The sequence below is a fragment of the Chinchilla lanigera genome, unplaced genomic scaffold, assembly GCF_000276665.1.
Source record: "Chinchilla lanigera isolate Chin_1 unplaced genomic scaffold, ChiLan1.0 scaffold00014, whole genome shotgun sequence".
Taxonomy (NCBI): domain Eukaryota; kingdom Metazoa; phylum Chordata; class Mammalia; order Rodentia; family Chinchillidae; genus Chinchilla; species Chinchilla lanigera.
This window is the reverse complement of record NW_004955415.1, coordinates 2,147,112-2,166,540: the sequence shown is the minus strand read 5'-3', so window position 1 is coordinate 2,166,540 and position 19,429 is coordinate 2,147,112. Positions and strand designations below refer to the sequence as shown.

General features: G+C 34.6%; 1 long non-coding RNA gene across 1 annotated transcript in view; it reads right to left on the bottom strand.

The window, feature by feature from the left end:
* Window positions 1–18,871, bottom strand: part of LOC102008215 — a 28,263-nt gene extending 9,392 nt beyond the window's left edge. Inside the window, exons 1-2 of the long non-coding RNA XR_260259.2 lie at window positions 18,665–18,871; window positions 16,579–16,693 (exon numbers count right to left, since the gene is read on the bottom strand). This is a non-coding gene — a long non-coding RNA (uncharacterized LOC102008215). The remainder of the gene's footprint in view (window positions 1–16,578; window positions 16,694–18,664) is intronic.
* Window positions 18,872–19,429: the final 558 nt, after the last annotated feature.

The window sequence follows — 19,429 nt, the reverse complement described above, 5'->3', positions numbered from 1 at the left end:
CAGCTGTTCTTCCTGATATTCCAAGACTAAGATTAACTAAGGGTCACAGAAAGTACAGTGGCACAGTGCCAAAGAACAATGGCTGAGCCAAACAGGTGGCAACTTCTCATCCCCAACAAATTAAAGAGGTAGGATCTTGCAGCAAACTCAAAATCCCAAAACCAGCTACCCTAGGAAGACACCTCCAAAGGGTAATTATTTCCAGAGGGTCCTAAATACTAAAAATAAAGCAACCCACCATAGACAATTTACAAGCAAAAAAAAAAAAAAAAAAAACAAGGAAAATGAGATGTCAATCCAGCAGCTGTTATATAAGGCAAAGAAGAACAATTTAAGATGACTGGAGTCCATGATAAAAGGAACAGATAGCACAAATGATATAAAAAAAAAGTTCACAGATGTCATGGCCAAAACATTCCTTAGTACAGAAAAATAATTTGATATAGAGTTAAGTGTGGCTTATAGAACTCCAATTAGCCACTATCAAAAAAAATCTACAGCCAAGCATATTATATTTACAATTCCAGAAATTCAAACCAGAATAGAATCTTAAAATCTGTTAAGTAAAAGAAACATTTCACCTATAAAGGAAAGCCCATCAGAATCACAGCTGACTTATCAGCAAAAACTCTCAAGTCAAGGAGAGTTTGGAGTAAAGTATTTCAAGTTCTGAAGGAAAACAACCTTCAACCCAGATGAATGCACCCACAAAACTCTCAAAACTGATGGAGAAATAGGATAGTTCCAAAGAACACCTGAGGAAATTTATGACCATAAATCCAGCACTGCAAAATGTTTTGAAGGACATCGTAGAGAGAGATAACAAGGACTGTGACTCCATGAATCCCAACAGAAGGAATCCACCTGGTACAGCAAACAATTAAACAGAGGGAGGGAAAAAAGAGGGCGAACCAACAAAAAGAAAATAACATGACAAGGATAAGTCAATACAAATTAGTTATAATGATCAATATTAATGGCTTCAATTCACCAATCAAAAGACACAGACTGGTAGAATGGAAAAATAAGTAATATCCAACAACATGCCGCATTCAAAAACCATATTTAATTTGAAAACAAATTCATGGGCTGAAAGTCAAAGGATGGAAAACAATTAGAACTTTGTTCTCTGTAAGTAAAATTTTCTTGAACAAGATTATTCCCATTTGTTTGTATAATGTCTAAAGATATTTTTATAGTATTATCACACTACTCAGTACATTTTTCAGAGAATTTCTGACACTAACTCCCTACAGTGGTCTGCACCAGAAAGTCTGGTCATAGCTAATCTAAACCAAAAGTATTCCAGACTATATTTTTAAAATGTATACAATTTTTTGACCTATAGATTTGCAAGAGTTAAATCTTTAATACAGATTTCATACTTTGTTATTTTCTGTATTAAAAATTAGTGTTTCTTCTTCAGAAGAGACCCAGAATAGCAAAAGCAATCCTGGGCAATAAAGGCATGACACGGAGTATCCCAACCCCTGTTTTGAAATTATACTACAAAACTGCTGTAATAAAATCAGCATGCTATTGGCAAAAACACAGACCTGAAGATCAGTGGAACAGACTAAGAGATGCAGACACAACCACAAAGACACTCAGCCACTGTATCTTTAACAAAAGGGTCAAACATGTTCATTGGAGGAAAGGTAGCCTCTTTAATAAATGGTGCTGGAAAACTGGCTTTCCACATGCCAAAGATTAAAACTAGGCCCAAGCATATCACCATGCATCAATAAAGGCAAAATGCCATAAAAATCTAAATATTAAAACAGAAACACTAGATCTATTGGAAGAGAAAATAAGTGGAAGTCTTGAAGACATAGGGGTAAGTAGAGAGTTCATAAACAAAAACCAAGCTACATGGGAAATCCTTCAAAGAATCAATAACTGGGATCTCATCTTATTGAAAAGTTTCTGCACATCAAAAGAAATCACTGACAGGGTAAAAAGAAAACCCATGAATTGGGAAAAAATTTAACCAACTCTCCCTCAGACAAAGGACTCCTGTCTAGAACTTATAAAGAATTTAAAAAAATCAGGCCCCCAAAATTCAAAGACCCAATACAAAAATAGACATCTGAGATGAATATACACTTCTCACATGAAGAAATACAAATGACAAATAAACACATGAAAAATGTTCAATGTCATTAATCATTCAAGAAATGCAAATTAAAACAACATTGAGATTCCATCCTACCCCAGAAAAAATAGCTGTCATCAAGAAATCAACCATTAATAAATGCTGGAATGGGCTGTGGGGCAAAAGGAACTCTTCTCCACTGTTGGTAGGGGTGTAGACTGCTGCAGTTATGGTGCAAATCATTCTGGAGATTCCTCAGTAAACTAGGATTAGAGGTCCCATTCCACCCCGGTATTCCCCTCCTTGGTACTTTTCCAGAAGAACTGAAAACATCACACCACAGCGATATATGTGCACATGTGTTTATAGCAGTTCAATTTATAGTAGCTAAATCTTGGAAACAACCCAAATGTCCAGCAACTGAGGAATGGATAAAAAAGATGTGGTATTTTTATACAATAGAGTGTTACTCAGTTATAAAGAATGATAAATTAGAGGATTCTATAGATAAATAGATGCAACTAGAGACCATACCCATTAGTGAAATAAATCAGATTCGCATGTGTAAACATCGTATTTCCTCCCTACCATAAGAACCTAAAAGAGTAAATAAAATCGGAAAGATACAATGGATATTGTGAAAGAGAAAAGAAATTGCTCAAATAGGAAGGAGCAACTAGGGTGAAGGACGGGAGAGGAAAAAGAAGGAAGAGGGGAAAATTATGTATATGTATACAAAGGATAGCTAGGATAATTATACTACTAATATCTATTGGTTTATTGAAAAGAACTGTTAATGTGTAATTGTGTGATCAATCTTGTATGCCTATATCTGATTATCTGTGCAGCCATTTTGAAGATGACATTATGTAATATAACAACCATTGTTAATATCCTATCACCATGTTTTGAAATTCTGTATCATTTTTATTGTTCTCTATGCTGCTTATATTTTTTGTTGTTTTGGTTTTTCTTTTAAATGAAAAACAAAATTTATATGTATATATAATGAGAGCTGGAATAGTTGTATTGCTGATGTCTGTGGTTTATTGAAACGAACAATGCTTAAAATTTTCTTTCTTCTTGACCAATTTTGCACACTTGAACTTGGTAATCAGAATGACTGATCTAAAAACAACAACACTCACTAAAAGAACCATTGTTGAACTCTTATCATCTTGTGTCTTGAAGATGTGCATCATTTCCACTGTGGATTTTTCAATTTTTTATTACTTGCTACTGTCTTTGATTGTTTGATCAGTCTTACACTCTTCTGTCTAGTGGACTGAGAAACTTCTTTGAAGACAGCAATATGTAATGTAGCAAACATTTTAAATTCCTATCATTTTGTTTTGAGGTCATGTATCATTTTTGTTGTTTCTGTGCTGTTTTGATTTTGTCTTTATTATTATTTTGTTAGTTTTTTTAATTTTTAAAATAAAAATAGTGTTTCTTCATGAGTTAAAATTTTTATACTGAAATTATAATCTTAATATTTAACTGATACGTCTTTACCCATCCCAACTATCTTTCCATTACAGGTATTAATACCTGTCAGCCAATGACACAAGGAACTCTCCAATAGTTGAACAAAGTTGAATTTAATAACTTGTTGTGATGGAGAGAATACTATTAAGAAACTTGAAATGTCTCAATAAAAAAGTGTTACAGAATTTGGTCTTATGGGTAGTTATTTAGGAGAGAGTTCAAAGAAACTGTCCTTGCCTGACTGAGGTATTCTATGATTGTATCTTAATAATTCATCTGTGAAACTGGAAGACTAGAACAAAGCTGACCTATGATTGTGAACTAATATTGATCTCTAGTAGTAACTCTGAGAGGAGTACATTTGGGCATTTTCTAAAAATCTATTTTGTATCATGGCTACAGAGCAGTCTTGCTACAATATATGTGTAACAGAGAGGCCTTCCAATGCCAGATAGCTTGTTAAATTGTAACATTTGATCTAAGAACATCATGGACTATCTGGACCCAAACCATGCTCACCTACCAATACCAAGGAAAAACTAAGCGCCAGTCCAGCTTTCAGGTATTTTTCTTTTTCTTTTCCTCTTGTTAGCTGTGTCCCTCTTATTTATAATATTATTGGATCTGTAATATGGAACCTGTGAGTCTTAATCTTAGTGATATATTACCTTATTTTTCTTTGGAATTAGTTCTTATATTGTCACATTATCTTTTGAGTTGTTTCTTTATAAGAATTTGGACTGATTACACAATTTTCCTGTCACAGGCAAATTTTCTAGCTAAAAACAATTACCAGTGATTCTCTTCAGGATCCTACATTGAAATGAAAAATCCAGAAAGGGAAACTCAAAAAAAAAAAAAAACAGAATGCAGAGAGTGATTATCTAGAACTGGGGTAAGACCAGGATTTATTGCAAGAGGGCATCAGGGATTTTTCTGAGTGAGTGTTAAAGGAGACTGTAATGGCAATTTCATTACTATGTAAACTCATAGAAAATCTTTTAATTTTACCTAATGTGGGAGAATTTTTGATGGGTAAGTCATATGTCTTGAAAACTGTACAGTATGTTAGATTTCTAAATAATCCATACATCAGAGAGATACTGAGAGAAATTAGATAGTATTCTTATCTGAATGGAAATGAAAGGTAACATACTAGACTGTGTAACATATTTCCAAAGCTTTATTTAAGGAAAATTTTATAGTACTAACAGACTACATTTGAAAAGAAGAAGATATATAAATCTGGTAAAAGTAACTATACAGAGAAATTTAGAATGCTCTAAAATGTAGGTATAAATGGAAAGATATTTTATTAGCAGTTTCTTTATGTTTTCTTCTATCCTTAAAAGCAGTGTTTAACTGCTATCATTTCAAAATAGCTTATTACAATCACAAGAATTTTGGTTCAGTTCTGTAAACCATATGGTAACCACAAAGCAAAAATCTATAATAGTTACATACACACACACCAAGGAATCAAAACACACTACTAGAGGAAAACCACTTAACAATAAAAGAACACTGTAAAATAACATAAAAGAAAAGAACTACAAAAAATTAGAAAACAAGAAACAAACTGGCATTAAGACCTTACCTGTCAACATCTACTTTAAGTAGATTAAATCTTCTAGTTAAAAGGCAGAATGGCATGATGGCTATAAAAGTCAGGACTCACTTATATGTTGCCCACAAGAAACTCACTACACATATGAGGATACAAATAGACAGAAATTGAACAGTATGGAATAAAAACATTTGTGGAAACAGAATCTAAGAGAAAGTATATATATAATGTTAGCCAAGAGCTAACATGGTACTGAATGGAGAATGAACTGAAAATTTTTCTCTAAGATATGAAAACAGACAAGGATGCCCTTTTCATCACTTTCATTCATATTGGTCTAGACAGAGCAATCTGATAAAAGAAATAGAGTTTCTACAATGGGAAAGAAGAAATTAAAGTATTTGCACATGACTTGACTTTGTTATAACTACAATCATAGGAAGCAAAAGAGCAGTTACCATGGGTTAGAAGTGGAGAAAAGATTGAGTACAAACAAGGATTAGGAAATTTTTTAGAGTTATCTAATTATGATTATGAGTGTTTACTATAATTCATATACATGGAAAAATTGGTAATATGCAAACATTAATTATACTATCATAATGCTATTTAAAAATAAACTTTCATTGTTTTTAAACACTTTATCATCTAGCGAGATTTACCACCCCATTTGAAAAGGTATCAACATCATATTGTTAACATCTAATACAAATAAGAGTAGCACATTGATCCAATATTAAAATTATTTGCCTAACATATTTGTGGGGCAAAGATCTCGAGGAAGTCTTCTGAGAAGATCTGTAAAAGATTTTATTGTTCCATCGCTTTCCATTTTTTAAAAGAGAATAAAAAAAATAAAAATGATACAGAATTTCAAAACAAGATGATAGGAAATTAACAATGGTTATTATATTGCATATTGTTATCTTCAAAGTAGTTGCTCAGATTACCAGATATAGGCATGTAAAACTGATCAAACAATATAAGCACTAACTGTTCCTTTCAATGAACAAATAATAGAAATTAGTAATACAAGTACCTTAGCTATCTTGTGTATGTGTATATATTTTTCCTTTCCTACTTTTCTCCTTTCCCCTATCCCAGTTGTTCTTTCCTTTTAAGCAGTTACTTTCCCTTTCACAATATCTATTGTACCTTTTGGATCTTTTTGACCCTTTCAGTTTCTAACCAGAGGGAAATAATACGATATTTACATATGTAAGTCTGATTTATTTCACTTATGAGTGTGATCTCTAGTTGCATCCATTTACCTATAAAAGCCTCGAGTTTATCTTTCTTCATAGTTAAGTAATACTCCATTGTATGAAAATACCACATCTTTTTATACATTCCTTGGTTGATAGGCATTTGGGTTGTTTCCAGATTTAGCTATGACAAATTGTGCTGTTATAAACATGGGTGCACATAAATTGTTGTAGTATGATGTTTTCAATTCTTCTGGGAAGATACCTCGTAGAGGAATAGCTGGGTCTAATGGGACTTCCAATAATGGTTTTCTGAGGAATCTCCACACTGATCTCCACAGTGGTTGCACCAATCTTCATTCCTACCAACCGTGGAGAAGGGTTTCTCTTTCCTCCCAGAACACCAGCATTTGTTTTTGGTGGACTTTTTGATGATAACCATTCTTTCAGGGGTGAGATGGAATCTCAGTATTGCTTTAATTTGCATCTATTGAATGACCAGTGATATTGAAATGCTTTTTCATATATTTATCTGCTGTTTGTATTTCTTCATTTGAGAAGTGTATATTCATCTGAAATGTGCATTTTTGGATTGGATCTTTAAATTTGAGAGGTCTGATTTTTTTGAGTTCTTTATATTTTTTAAATAGAGATACTTTGAAGGACAGTTTGCATTTTTTATGGGTGGTCAGATTGTTCTGGAGAGACACTCCATCCTCTTTACATGGCAAACTTAATTTAATAGACTTTGAGGTACCTGCTTTTGACATTACTCCACATGTCTTAGCCAGATACTATATTAGTTGTATGTTAGCATCAGGAAATACCGTTCAACATTTGCTAAAGGACAATGGGACTTCAATGGCCTGGGAAGAACCATACAGAGAAAAAGGTTACTCATTCAATTTCACAGAAGCTGAATTTGGCTTGCTGTGAAACTTTAACATTTATCATCTTTTCAACTGTTCTATCAGCCCCAAAGTTATTTTTTCTTGAAATGTTTTTATATGAGTTTTCCTTTTTCTTGATTTTCCTACTACCTCCAGCCACCTTACAGCACCTGGTTTTAATGAGCACTTTGAGAGGTAGTGGATTATTCCCGACAGAAACGTCCTGCCTTGATCTTGGACCCTTCTGCCTAGTGCTTTTTATCTTTTTGCTAGTACTTTTCCATAAAAATAAATGTATTTGCTCTTCCTAAGACATATAAAAATACTTTATTTTTGCCAAAAGTAACTATATCATATATCCCCTTTGTCCCCCAGGTTCATGCCATTGGGATAACTTTTTAATCCTTTCTCCCTCTTCTTTTATGTCCAGCTCATCACCAAGTCTTTCAAATCCTTTACCAAGACCTAAGCTCATATCATTACAAAGTGATGAGTATTTGTGAGGTGACTTTACTACTCATGCCTCCATTCACTCTGTTCGAAAATGTCCTCTACACAACTGCTATAACAACTTTACAAAATATTTCCACTAACATTTCTTTCTGTGTACTTCTCATTTCATTCTTGTATACTTCCTGTTCAGCTTTCTATCGCCGTGACAAAGTGCCTGACATAAATCAACTTTACAGAGGAAAGATTTATTTTGGCTCACAGTTGCAAGGGTTTCAGTCTGTGGTTGTTTGGCTCCATTGTTTCCGGGATTATAATGAGGCAGAGATCACAGCTGGGAGGGAGTGGTGAAGCAAAGCTGCTCTCCTTACGGCAGTCAGGAAACAAAGACAGCAAGTAAGAAAAAGGATTGGAGAAAAATGTAACCTTCCAAGGATTGCCCCCAGTGACCTTCTTCCTCCCACTGGGTCCCACATCCAGATAGTTTTGCCATCACTCAATAATTGCCATTAAACTATGAATCAACCAATGCATTTTGATAAAGGTCAGAGCTTTCACGGTCCAATTATTTCCCCGAAGGCTCATCTCTGAGCATTGCTGCACTGGAGACCAGCCCTTCCATACATAAGTCTTTAAGGGAATATTTCAGAGTTAAACTGTAACACTGCTATGATAAACCCAGTCTTCAGAGTTCAACAGTTAGTGCCTTAAAGCAATTGCCTTTATATATATATATTCTATATCTCAAGAAAAATTGTTTGCTTTTCCCTACTTAAGCATTTATTATGCTCTGATTTTTACATTAGCATAGTAATCCTAAAACATAGATAAATCAGGAACCAAAAAAATCAAATTAGCTTGTTAAAGATTATGTAATTTTTGAATGGTAGTCATTATTTTTTCCAGGTTATTCTGACTCCAAAGCCTATAATCATAACTAGTATACCCTGCAGGTTCAACATTGAATAACAGCCTTCTCTGATGCCGTTTCTCCTTTCTTTTCTGTATACCCACACCTCACCTCTTACCTTTCTCATATATTTTTTAAAACCAATAGTCACATAGTTGTGTATTCCCTCTCAAGTTTCCTCCCATGGCTTTGTGTACAATATCTGTTTTCTGTTCTTTATAGATGGCTAAACATTATAGCTTTAATAATTATATGAATCTTATACCTACAGGATATGCATTTCCAAAACCAAGTAAAGTGACTTGTATATTGAACAGGTGAAAAGTCTAATGAATGAGAAAAATAAATATTTATTCAGGTTTAAGAACTCTAGATTCCGTATTTTTTTAATTAACTGAGTAGTTGTCCATGTCTCTGTACAAAGCAAGTACTCAATGAAAGTAAACTTACAACTCAGTATCATCCTTGTACTTTAAACATGACAATGCATATAGATGTTACTTATTTTTATAAAAGATATCTTGAAGACATCATTGGCTTTTCTTCATGTATCTCCCTGTAGTTAATAAATATGCACATGTTAGGCAATAGTTTTATTAGAAAAATAATTCAGACAGACCTTGGAACTATTTTTCATCAGATCTAACAAATACGGAGTTTTGGGATATCACAGAATAATAGGAGGAAACAAACACTAATCAAAAATTGTTAAAAACATAGGCAATGGGAAACAATTTGACATTTACTGGTGTCATTCTTTTAAAGTCCAAGAGGATGATCACCACTGTTCCTAATGGGAGCATATCTTGAAATGTATGTCTGTATAATAAGAAATAAACAAAAGAGTTGATGGTGATAGTTGACACTTGACAATGCACTCCACTCTTCCAAACTGATTTCCACAACCATTTTTTCTTTCTACCCTCAATCCAGTACAAGCGGGGGCAGTTATTATCCCAATTTTACTTACAGTTATATCTGAATACTATGAAGTAGAACTATTTTCCAAAACAATGGGGCATATATGTAATGCATTTGGGGCCAGGAGTCAATATTTCTGAATTCCCAATCCAATGTTCTGACATTTAAAAGTTACTGTATTCATGGCCAATAACTCATTTCCAACTTCTTCCTTTGTGATATAGAGGTGTATTTGCTAAGCAGCGCTACCCCCTGCTGGTAAGTTTTCCAACAATTCTCATTATAGCAGATGCTAAAATAGCAAAAAACCAAATAAGTAAATGTATAACCAATAAAATTTATCATTATAACTATATTTATCTATTATATTTTTAATTATTCATCTTATTGTGTTTTTTACATCTGCTTAGGCACAACTTAATTAAGCAGCCAGTGAGTCTTGCAAGCTTAAGCATACAGGCATTTATTTCTTGTCTTGAGAACTTTGTGTAATTTCTAGAATGTGTTTAATTGGTAGAACATTTTAACACTTTTCATGTATACCCTATGAGAGCAAATTTAATGTCTGCCTATACTATTCAATAATACCCAATTTTGTATGAAACATAAGAATTGTGTAAGTAGAAAGATACTTTAAAAAACATAAATTTCTGGATTTTTGTCATAGTATATGTGCTGCTGAAGTGAGCACGAGGGTTTTTGCCTTAAACATTTTGAGTTGTCCAGGTGCTGCCCTGTCAGCTTTGTGCATTAGATTAGGTCGAAGAACTCTTCCTCAACTGAGTTCTTCATGAGACAAAAATAAGGGATTCCATTGTAATGCAAATAGTAGATATAGTTTAAGAAACTCCCTTTGTGGAAATATTCCTTTCAAAATAATTTTTTTTGATTGACATAAAATTGATTCATGGAAGACAAAGTCATAAGTGATAACTGAATTTCCACAGTGAAATGGTTAGAAAAACTTGTCTTATTCCATTGACAGAAAAGAGAGAAGACAACTTTCTATAGGTTAAGAAAGTAAGAATTAAAGTGTTCTCAAAGTAGATATTTTGTCAAAATCCTTGCCCATTTTGCATCTAACTGAGTCAGAATGGAATAAATAACAACCAGAAGAAACTCTAAAGTCTCCTGGCTGTAATTCCAGTAGTTAACAACCTCCAGATGTTGAACTCCATTTCCCCACAATTATCAGGAAAAAAATCAAGGAAAGATTAGCCTTACTTGGATATTACTGAGCATGTAAATGAGCACTGTGAGAAGGGAATAGAGGGTAGCTGAGAGCAAGCTGACCTGAAGAAAGGGAAATGAAGCTATTAGTTGCCTTACAGACTTACTCTGTATCCCGTCATTAACTTGTAAAACAGTGCTGCCAACATAACATACAAGATTCTCACGGTGAGTGAAACCACCTGCTGTCCAATAAAAGAAAGGATTTAAGTACAGAATCTCTGTGAATCCCACACTTTGCCCCTTGATCTCGGGCTTACCAGCACCTAGTTTCACATGGAGAGCTATACCTTCGCTGTGGTAAACAGGCGGATTGTAGAGGAGTGGGTTACTTGCGTCTGAAGTAGCTAAGCAAAAATTGACTTTGCCAGTTAATACTGAAAAAATTTTATGCACAGGCATGCTTTCATCTGTCATTAAACTTTTTCCTCCTCATCCTTTCACAGGCTGTACTACTGGTGACTATTATATACATTCATAGATGACCACCAGTCTAGATCGAATGTGAACTATAATAGAACAACATAGCCAGAACTGATAGCCTCCCAAGAACAGGTAAACTGGTCATTTTTCTGACTGAAAAATTCCCCTCAACTGCCCTATCCCAAGTGACAGCCACGTGTAATCTACTTAGAAATCTGTGTTCAACTAGAATACTAAATAGCTCCCCATCTGGATAAGAAGAAATCCCTAGCTGGATCGTATCAAACCCGTTGGAGATGAGGGAATGCTATATAAACAACTGTGCATATATGGGCAATGTCAGCATTATCAGGAGTTTAATAGAAATACAGAATACCAACCTCCATTCCAAACCGTTTGAATTAAACTCTAATCTACATTGTAGAAAGATTCCCAGTTCATTTGAATGCACATTAAAATTTAGGAATCACTACATTAGGATAAAACCCAAACTCTTTCATATGACTCAAAAGGCCCATTACGGGCTAGACCATCTACCTTTCCTGCTGGTTCTCTTTACAGCTCCAAGCTATGAGAACGGTATAGAGTCCCCTCTCCCTAAAGTATCTACTTGATTTCCTGAACACATTTCCCTGTACCACCCAACTCCTTTCTTGATAAACTTCCTCTGGTAGCCTGAGATAGGTGTTTCCACTGGGATCTTTAATGCTACCATATACTTCTTAATTATAGAACTTTTCTCACTAGAGTAGTGGTCTGTGTCCTCCAAGACTGTAAGTACCCTAGAAACAGCAATGGTCTTATTTTTTGTTATGGTAAACACAACCCCCAAATTCCCATGTGAACTGAACCATAAATACTCAGAAATATTGAAGGAGGAAGGGAGAAATAGGCCTAGTTGGTTGTGTTTTAATTTCTTTTTGTTTTATACCATATTACACAGAAAAATAATTTTGTGGTTGTCAATACTGGGGGAATCTAGTTCTAGAATCCTACCCTGAATGTACTAAAAAGATGCATTTAGGTAGTTACTTAGGTACAATGAGAAGAGAAGAGGCATTCCAAAAACAGTATCCCAGATAAAAGAATACACAAAGCCAGATAAAATACCTGGGAAGTTATTCATCAGAAAGGGCCGTCTATGAAAAACTTTAAGAGAACAAACTTGGGACAAGATGGTTTGAAGTGGAACCAGAAATGTGGAAAAATTCACTCTGTCAAGGAAGGGCTTGTAAAAAGCAGTCTGCAAACTCGGAAAGGAAATGAATACCCCATCTGCTCGGGGCTTTATTTTTATTTAAAGGACATGTCTTTTTCTCTCTCCCTCCTCTGCATCTGTAAATAATTTTCAGTACTTAACATAGAAGAGAATTTTACACTATACATGGTGAGATTTGCATTTTTAAAATGCTGTCATACTCTGTGTATCTGAAGGCGGAGAATGAAATATTGGGTTTCCAGATCAGAAACTAGAAGATCAGTGACAGTAAACCAAGCAAGTAATTATAAAACCCTGCACAGAGAGAGTGTTAGTGAAGGTGAAGAGGATGAAACACAACTGAGTGATCTCAAAGGCTGGTTCTTGAAATGGACCTTCACTGGCTATCTGTTAAAAGTACTTTAATATCTGGTTATAACCAACACATTGCTGAGGAAATTGTAAGCAGTTAACCTCCCTCTAATTATGTGAGTACTGTACATAAAGAAGGAGTAGGGTTTGATCTGCATACCTGTTCACCATAAAATTAAGCCAGGAAATTGACTTTTTTAAATTACATTTTTAATATTTATTTACTATGACTACAAATGAAAAGGAATCTAAAAAATCTATGGGCTGAGTAGGATCTTCAAGAGTACTTTTCCATCTTTTGTTTTATGATCAAGCAGCTGCACAGATTTATGTAGGCCTCTAGAACTAAATCGTAAGTGGACTTCCAGGAAATCCTAAACCTCTTACCCATTTCAGAAAAAAAAAAAAAATCATAGCCTAATTTAAAAGACATTCTGGAAGTAAAAGGAGGGCCTTTCTAAGAGAATGCATAAAGCCCCATTAAACTAAGAAATAGCTATATTATATGGGCTTTCACTGTAGCAGAAAAGTATCCAAACCATGACCTGAAATCTGTATTAGGCCCTGCACAGCTAGCAATGTGCTCCCCCACCAAAAAAAGCCTTAAAACTTTTAACATTACTGAGTGACTTTTAGCAATAGTTTTCACGACTTTATTGTGCAGTGCTTGAGCTCAGACTGAGTAGGTAACAACAGAACACTGTGTGTATGCTGGGGTGGGGTGGGGGTGGGGGTGTACAAATCTACCTCTGCCCCTTGTGTGAAGCCAAACTGAAACTTGTGAGCATAGGTCAATACATATACACTTGTGTGACTTAGTGAGTATATCATGTCAGTTGCTAATAACAGTATCTCAACTACCTACATGTGTATGTGCCTCTGAGGACAAATGCTTGGTTTCATTATCACAGACATGTAAATTTTCTTTTTTAACTATGAATCTCAGACTGTTTTCCATAAATTAATTTCATGTGTTAAAATATAAATGTTAACAAAGGTTTTAGCAGTGAACCTCCATTTAATTAATGTGGTATAGGAAATACAAAATATATAGGGTTTCTTTGCTCATGATAGTGTTATAATTATATACACAATATCACTAATACTAGAAAAAGAAATTGGTTGCATATTTATTAGTTTTTGTATTCCACATAGATAGACTTCAACATCACTACAAAAGTAAACAGAATGCCCAAAGAGAAAAAAAATTGTAGATAAAGGGAGAGTGTTCAGTCAGAAACAGACAAAAGCATACATTTTTGTTGTGACAAATAGCGTGTTTAATTTATATATCTCTAACACCAACACTACTGAAACTCTTTCATGAACTCTATAGGGAAGGAATGCTTCCAAAATCATTCTCAGAAAAAACAGTATCCTGATCCTTAAGCCAGAAAATGATGCAACCAAAAAGAAAACCGCAGGTCAATCTCTCAAATAAACATTAATGCAAAAATCCTTAACAAGATACTAGCCAAGGGAATGCAATAAATCATTAAAAAGATCACACAACATGACCAAGTAGGTTTCATTTCAGAGATACAAAGATGGTTTAATATGCAAATCAGTAAATATAATTCATCATATAAACAGAAGCAAGGCCAAAAGTCACACGATCACCTCAGAGGACAAAGGAAAGGCTTTGACAACATCCATTAGTGATTTAAAAACAAACAAAAAAAAAACCACCTTGAAGAAAATAGGTATAGAAAGACCATGTCTCAGTCTGTTAAAGCCATTTATGACCAACATACTGCCAATACATTAAAAGGGGAAGAACTGAGTTTTCCCTCTAAACTCAACAAGACAAGGATGTCTATTATCACCTCTCCTGTTCAACACAGTCCTCAAAATATTACGCAGAGTAAACAGACAAGAGAAAGAAATAAAAGTGATATACATAAGAAAGGATGAAGTCAAAATATCACTGTTTGTAGATGACAGTATCATATATTTAAAAGACCCAAAAACTCCAACAAAAACTTCTATAATTAATAACTACATTCAGCAATGTAGCAAGATGCAAAATGAACAAACAGTTCCACAGCATTCCTTTGCACTAGTAATGAACTCATTAAGAAGAAATTAGGAAAATAACACCATTAACAGTAGCATAAAAAGTACTTAGGAATTGAACTAACCAAGGAAGTGAAAGACATCTACAATGAAAATTACATCACTTTGAAAAAGGAAATTGAGGAGGGCATCAGAAAGTTGAAAGATATACTTTGTTCCTGGAGAGACAGAACCAATATAATTAAAATGGCTATACTCCCAAAAATGACATGCAGATTTAATACAATCCCAATAAAAATACTAAGGGTATTTCTCACCTATCTAGAAAAAACATCCCTAACATTCATATGGAACAAAAAGAGACCCAGAACAGCAAAAGTAATCATGGTAACAAAAGCAAAATATGTGGCATCACAATCCACCACAATCCTTATACTATAAAGCCACGGTGATTAAAACAGTATGATACTGGCACAGAAAGAAACAGGCAGGTGGATCAATGAAACACAATAAAAGAAGCAGGGACAACCCCAGGGACATACAGCCACATGATCTTTGACAAAACATACTGGAGAAAAGATGGCCTCTTGAAAAATAGTACTGGGAAAACTGGATATTCGCATGCAGAGTGTCATGTCTAGACCTGTATATCTCACCTGTAGTAAATTAAAATCAAAGTTGATCAAATATCTAATTGTTGAAACAGTTAATCTGCTGGAATATAAAGTAGATACAACTCTTGATGACACAGGTATAGGCAAGGACTTTTTGAATAGAATGCCAATGATACTTTTTTTTACCAAAAATGAACAAATAAGATAATATCAAATTAAAAGCTTCTACAAAGTAAAAAAAAAAAAAAAAAAAAAATCTAACAGACTGAAGAGACAACCCACAAAATGCAAAAAGAATTTTGCCAGCTATTCCTTGGATGAAGAATTACAGCTAGAATACATATAGAAGTAAAAATAATAATAATAATAATTAAGCTCCCCAAAATAAAAGACAATAAAAAATGGGCACCTAAAATAAAGAGATATTTCTCAGACAAATTACAAATAACCAGTAATTTCATGAAAACCCATTCAATATCCCTAGCCATTAGAAATATATAAATTAAAACTACATTGCAATGCCATTTTACCACAGAAAGAATGGCTATTATTAAAAAAAATTAACAACAAATGATGGTGAAAATGTGGGGGAAAATAAATTCTTCTGTGTTGTTTGTTGGAATCTAAACTAGAACAACCACTGTGGAAATCAGTGTAGCAAATGCTCAAAAAATTAAAAATATAAATTCTATTCTTCCCAGCTGTCTCTCTCCTAGGAATCTTCCCCAAAGAGTCAAAATTTAATATTACAGAGATATATGTATACCTGTGTTTATAGCACCACAATTTTTAATAGCTAGATCTTGGAAATAGCATATAAGTCCATTAACAGATGAATGGATAAGAAAAGTGTGATATTTATACACAATGTAGTTCTACTCTTTTATAAAGAAGGATATACAAGGAGCTCATAAGTAAATGGATGCAACTTGAGAACATAATGTTAAGGGAACTCAGATACTCAAGTTTAAATATCACATGACTTCTCTTATATGAGAAACACAAAATGTACATATATACATACATGAAATTGGGAAGCAAAATGGAAGATAGATAAGTAGTACATGGGGAGAGGGTCAAATGTTTCCCCAAATTACACATTCCATTGTTTCAAAAATATTTTAATATACATGCTACGTTATTTCATTTATACCACTAATTTCTCTTAGCTCATTGAAAAGAAAGATTTGTGCTAATACCTGTTTGTTTCTTCTTTGTAAAAGAGAATTCCTTCTGTTGATGCCTTGTACTCTAAGTAACTACTTTGATGGCAGTAATATGCAGAAGGTGTCTGATCCTCAGATGTCCATGTGTCTGCAAAGGGCAGATAAGTCCAGCATCAGCCTTCAGAGCTTTCCAAGCCCAGAGTAGACAGATGTTTTCACAATGGCTTGAGGCACCAATAAAGATTTTTTTTAAGTTTAAACAAACACAAAAAACATTAAATACTGTCCATAAACATCTTATTAAAGTGCTCTGAAATTTTATAATGGAAACATTTGAGATAGCAAAAGTTATGATATAGATAAGACATATAGAACATAAGCTAGAAATCTGGCATCTCCACAAATAATCAAACATTTTGCCTCCTTCTTTCCCCTTTACTGGGGCCTTCCACCCTGGCATATTAGTCAGATTTCCCATCTCTGACACAGTACTTGACTCCCAACAATTTAAAGGAAGTCCAATTTCATTTGTCTCACAGTTTCAGGGGACTTGCTCCATGGTCAACTGACTCCCAAGGAAAACTTCACGGGAGTAGGGTGTGGCAGAACAAACATGTTTAGTCCTTTCCCGCTGAGAACCAGAGCAAGGAAATAGCAGCAAAGAAGCAGGGATGAGGGATCAGATATAGATCCCAAGTTCACAACCTCAGTGACCTCTCAGACACCCAGACACAGACTTCTCCAGTCCTCTCTGTAGCTCCCAACCCAATCAAATTAACAAATAAGCTCAACTGTCACAACAGTTCATTTATTTGGTTTTGTCTTCTTTTGAGCAAAATGCCATCATTACTGAGATTTTGGTCACAAGAACATGCCCAAGTTCATCACCTCATGCCCAAGTGCATCAGAGCAAATGGAGGTGAGCTCAACTTGTGAACTCATTTGAAATCTAAACCCTTTCCCAAAATCATGGATTTTAATTTAATTACTCTCATGTTTATTTTAAGAATTCTTTAAAAAAAATATTATGATGTGCTCTTGGTGGACTAGCAAAGACATTCACTGGCTTGAACACAAAGTACAAAAATTTTAAGACCCATCTTATCTTCCACATCTTGTGTTCAGTTTAACAAAGACTTTCTGATGTACAAAATTAGTTCTTTGGAACTAATTGCACACAGCAGGAAACTAAAGATAGAAACAAGCGTAGAACTAGGTTTAATGACAGAATACAAGAGAAGGTGGTACTCTCCTTTCTTGATTTCCCAAGACAAAGATGCCTGCTTTTAACAAGGGGCCCAAGTCTAGTTCAAGTCCAGATTCCCTGTGGCTTTCAGGAGCCTACAACTACAATACCAACACCTGTCTCATTGCTTCCAGGGAAAGGTACACCTCTGTAGGACTCTTCTGTTCTGCTTCATTCTTCCACCTTCTGGATTGTAAACAGATTAAGATCAAAGTACACATTCACTGAATAAAAACTGTTGCTTGTGTAACCCTACTTCTAGAAGCTTTCAGTTGAGCCTGCTTGTAATGCAGCACTCTGAAGGCTAAGGCAAGAGGATTGCCATAAGTGTGAGGCCAGCTTGGGCTACGTAGTGAGTTCAAGGCCAGCCTGAGCTACATAGCAAGACCTTGTTTCAAAACAAACACAGAGAGAGAGAGAAGTTCTCAATCATTCAATGTTCCCAAGTTCTCTTTTAAAAGCTGAATTGTATCTACCTTCTGCAGAGTAAACAAAATTCCAATTAATGCATAAATATAATAGAAAGTCTGACAATACACAACACTTAAATATTGTTTATAAAACCACATGAGATACTTATGCCTCTTTTGGCCTAAGAGCATGACTTAGGTCATTCTAAAACATATCAATCACTGGTAGGAGGCTTCATTTCAAATGTGTGCATAACTCTTTCTAATCTTACACTGCTTTGCATAAAGATAAAATACAAAAGGTACATAGATAAATAATTATGACCACCTATTAAATTTCACTGAAGGCAGATTTACAATGCACTTACAGCATTTGAATTTAAATTAGATATGATTTGCTTCTGTGAAACTACTTTGCAGGGCCCTAGAATGAATAGATTAAGTATATAAGGACATAGATCACCTTGACAAAAGAAAACAAGTCTTGCTTCTTCATCTCATGTCAGGAGGAGATTGAAGCAGCAATCCAAGGTTCCAAGATTTGCACAGGTAAGAGCAAAATAAGTGGTGAATCACTTTCTTCATGAACAAACATGGGTAGGAGATTTCTGCTTGTATTCTCATCAGTTTTTAGTCCTATCTTCTCATTGACAAATGAATAATTTACGTGGTCTTGGTAAATATAACCTACCAAGAAAACAAGTGATTTCATAATAAGTTAAAGAGAACTTTAGGAGCTCCCTGGGAGGCAGGAGTAATCTGTTTGCCAAAATCAGCAGAAATCTTCCATCCATAACGACTCTTACAAATTAAAAGAGCAGAATAGATGCCATTGTTGTTGTGAACAACTGGTACAAAAGTCAATTTTTTTAAATATTAAAAACAGAAAAGCACAGTGTTAGGAGAAGTAGCACAAGGAGAAGCATAAAGCAGAGCCACCTCAGGGTCAGTGTCCAGAATGGTCAGATTGAACATTTCAGGCTGCATGTGATCATCATAAACATTTCTGGACCCTGAAATATCAAGCTGATGAAGGCAGGAAAGGAAGTACGCTAAAGGTTATAGGGACGTAAGAAAGCATTCCAGGGAAGGCCAAAACAGTTTGTACAATAACATATATTTAATGAGAAAGGAATCCAACTACTGAACACTTCATTAGTCAGAACCCAGAATGGTGAGCTAAATGCTGTTTCCTAATACCCAATCCAACGAACCTCAGTGGTCACAT